This window comes from Leptonychotes weddellii, chromosome 1 (assembly GCF_054177405.1).
Source record: "Leptonychotes weddellii isolate Sample4059 chromosome 1, ASM5417740v2, whole genome shotgun sequence".
Lineage (NCBI taxonomy): Eukaryota > Metazoa > Chordata > Mammalia > Carnivora > Phocidae > Leptonychotes > Leptonychotes weddellii.
The window spans coordinates 144,981,125-144,985,323 of record NC_138369.1 but is presented as its reverse complement, the minus strand read 5'-3'; the positions used below and the strand labels follow the sequence as shown (position 1 = coordinate 144,985,323).

The 4,199-nt window shown below is 36.2% G+C and overlaps 1 pseudogene; it reads right to left on the bottom strand.

Moving 5' to 3' along the window:
* Window positions 1-2,030: 2,030 nt before the first annotated feature.
* LOC102748738 (fatty acid-binding protein 5-like) lies at window positions 2,031-2,697 on the bottom strand (annotated as a pseudogene).
* Window positions 2,698-4,199: the final 1,502 nt, after the last annotated feature.

The window sequence follows — 4,199 nt, the reverse complement described above, 5'->3', positions numbered from 1 at the left end:
GTGAGTGTGGGGACTACACCAACAGACTGCAAAGTAGTTCACCTCTACTAATATTACACACATCAGGACCAATGAGGCTCTGCAAAGCCTGGCTGTAAAGAAGCCCATTTGGTTTCACTTAAACTATTAACAGCGCATAGAATTAACACATTCTAGGAAGCACTAATATAGACAGAGAAAGTCTACTAAGACTTGTCAATAAATAACAAGGACATGATTAAAGAAAGTGGAATAATTCTAACCTGATATAGATAAGAGATGAAAGAAAGAGAGAGAGGGAGGGAGGGAGGAAGAGAGAGAGAGGAAGAGAGAAGAAAAGAAGAGAAAAGAAAAGAAAGAAAGAAAGATAAGAAAGAGAAAGAAAGAAAGAAAGAAAGAGAAAGAAAGAAAGAAAGAAAGAAAGAAAGAAAGAAAGAAAGAAAGAAAGAGAAAGAAAGAAAAGAAAAGAAAGGGGGAGGGAGGGAGGAAGAAAAGGGAAGAAGGGGAGGGGAGGGGAGAGGGAAACTCTCGAGTGCTCTCTCTCAAAAAGAAAAATTAATAAAGTTAATTAAAAATAAAGTCTTACCCAGCAACTGATTTTGTGATTCTGATAACTGAAAGGCATTTCTATCATCATGATTATTTTTTTGTCATTGTAACCATTTGAAACTGGTTTACAGTAACAATGTTCACCTTGGTTCAATGGATGGCCATAGAATGTTTACATAGAATATATTCTAATTTTAATATATTTTTAGATTTTATTTGTTAATATTTTACTAAAGATTTCTGTGCCTATGTTCATGAGGGATATTAATCTGTGTTTTTCTTATCTTGTAATATCCTTTTTAGGTTTTGGTATCAGGGATATGACCAAAATGCACATCAGGAAGAGTGTTCTCTTCCTCTATATTTTAGAAAAGTTTGTGTGAGATTAGTAGACATTCTCTTCTTAGATGTTTAATAGAATTCATAAAAACATATGTTCCTGGAGTTTTCTTGTGGCTGATTACAAATATCAATTTCATTGATATAGAGCTATTCAGATATTCTGTTTATTCTTGAGTCTGCTTTGGTAATGTAGGTCTATCAATAAATTAATTCATTTTATCTAAATAGTCAAATTTACTAGCATAAAATTGTTTATAACATTCCCGTATTATCCTTGTGGTGATGTCCCATTTTCATTCCTGGTATTCATAATTACTAGGGGTTTTTCTCTTTTTCTTTTGTGCTGCCTTGTTATAGTTTTATTGATTTTCTTAATCTGTTCAAAGAACTAGCTTCTGTTTCTTTGTTGATTTTCTCTATTATAGTTTGTCCACTTTAAAATTCATTAATTTTTGGGCGCCTGGGTGGCTCAGATGGTTAAGCGTCTGCCTTCGGCTCAGGTCATGATCTCAGGGTCCTGGGATCGAGTCCCGCATCAGGCTCCCTGCTCCTTGGTAGCCTGCTTCTCCCTCTGCCTTTCTCTCTCGCTCTGTCTCTCATGAATAAAAAAAATAAATAAATAAATAAATAAATCTTTAAAAAAAAATAAAATTCATTAATTTTTGCTTTCATCTTTGTTAATTGCTTTCTTCTTACTTTGGATTTAACTTGCTCTTGTTTTTCTACTTGCTTAAGCTGGAAACTAAGTCATTAATTTTTAAACCTTTTTTGTATTTTCTAATACAGTTGACCCTTGAAAGACATGGGTTTGAACTGCATGGATCCACTTATACATGGATTTTTTTCAGTAAATACTGTAAATATATTTTCTTTTCCTTATGATACTCTTAAAAACATTTTGTTTTCCCTAGCTTACTTTACTGTAAGAACACAGTATATAATACATGTATGAAATAGGTGTTAATGGACTGTTTATCAGTAAAGCTTCCAGTCAACAGTAGGCTATTAAGTTATCTTTTGGGGAGTCAAAAGTTATACAAGGTTTTTCAACTGTGCATGGGGTTGGCACCCCTAATCTCCACATTGTTCAAGGGTCAACTGTATAAGCACTTAACATTACAAATTTTCCTCTAAATACCATGTTAGCTGCATTCCACAAATTTTTGTCTTTTTTTTTAGCACAAATTTATTTACTAACCAAAGGGATGATCCTAATTAAATCAACACTTTGAAATAGATGCCTGTAAAATGTTTGTGATAAAGATAATTGAACACAGTAATGAAAAAAAAAAAAAGCAGTATGGAGATTTGCTCATTGAACTGAGCTTGTTCATCCTCACAGCTAATTCCTGTCCACAATGATGGTGGAATTTTTACTCTACTTTTTCATAGACCCGAGTACAGGTGACATTATTCATGACGCATTCCACCACTAATTTCCCATTTTCCAATTTCTTGTGATTGTGCTTTCCTTCCCATCCCATTCCTGATGTTGAACCAACGCGCCGTCTGTGAAGTTGCAGACAGTCTGAGTTTTTCTGCCATCAGCTGTAGTTTCTTCAAACTTCTCTCCCAGGTTACATGAAAACTGTTGTTTTCAAAGTGCTCTCAGTTTTTATGGTGAGGTTTTTGCCATCAGAAGAGATGATACAATCTGGTTTGGCCATTGCACCCACTTTTCGCAGAGCCATTCCCACTCCTACTTCCTTCATGTATTCATCAAAGCCTTTGCTTTCCACTAAGCGCCAATCTTCCTACCAGCTGCTGAACGGTGGCCAATGGTGGGCGCGGGCCGGCAGGCCTAGTAAGCAGAACAGAGTGGGGCATCGGGAGCGTGGCTTCCGACCCGCCGGCGCCCGTGGCTCTTTATAAAAGCGGCGCACGCCAGGTGGCTCTGTTTGTCTTAATTTAACTTTTTTTTTAGTGTACTATGTTAGTCACCACATAGTACATCATTAGTTTTTGATGTAGTGTTCCATGATTCATTGTTGTGTATAACACCCAGCACTCCATGCAATACGTGCCCTCCTTAATACCCATCACCGGGCTACCCCATCCCCCCACCCCCCTCCCCTCTAAAACCTTCAGTTTGTTTCCCGGAGTCCATAGTGCTTCATGGTTCATCTCCCCCTCTAATATCCCCCCTTCATTTTTCCCTCCCTTCTCCTAATGTCCTCCAAGCTTTCCTTATGTTCCACAAGTAAGTGAAACCATATGATAATTGACTTTCTCTGCTTAACTTATTTCACTTAGCATAATCTCCTCCAGTTCCATCCATGTTGATGCAAATGCTGGGTATTCATCCTTTCTGATGGCTGAGTAATACTCCATTTTATTTGGAAATAATTTCAAGTTTACAGAAAACTTGCACAACTAAGAATAGTATCAAAACACATGTCCAATGCACATACTGTTAATATTTTATTCCATTTACTTTATCATTTGCTGTATCTCTTCATAATACTTTTTTTAAATTCCAGTATAGTTAACATACAGTGTTATATTAGTTTCAAGTGTACAATATAGTGATTCAACCTACTATACCTTCATTACTCAGTGATCATCACAGTAAGGGTGCTCTTAATACCTTTCACCTATTGCACCTATTCCCCCATCCACCTCCCCTCTGGTAACCACCAGTTTGTTCTTTATATTTAAGAGTCTTTTTTTTTGTCTTTTTCTTTGTTCATTTGTTTTGTTTCTTAAATTCCACACATGATTGAAACTATATGGTATTTGTCTTTCTCTGACTTATTTCACTTAGCATTATACTTTCTAGATCCATCCATTTTGTTGCAAATGTCAAGATTGTGTTTTTTATGGCTGGGTAATATTCCATTGTCTATATAAACCACTTCTTCTTTATCCATTCATCTATTGACTCTTGGGCTGCTTCCATATGTTGCCTATTGTAAATACTACTGCAATAAACATAGGGGTGCATATATCTTTTTGGATCAGTGTTTTTGTATTCTTTGGGTAAATATCCAGTAGTGGAATTACTGGATTGTATGGTAATTCAATTTTTAATTTTTTGAGGAAACCCCATACTGTTTTCCAGAATGGATATATCAGTCTGCATTCCCACCAGCAGTGCACAAGGGTTCCTATTTCTCCACATCCTCACCAACATTTGTTTCTTGTGTTTTTGATTTTAGCCATTCTGACAGGTGTGAGGTGATATCTCATTGTTTTGATTTGCATTGCCCTGATGATTAGTGTTGAACACTTTCTCACGTGTCTGTTGGCCATCTGCATGTCTTCTTTGGAAATGTCTGTTCATGCCTTCTGTACATTTTTAAATGGATTATTGTTATTTTGTGTGTGTG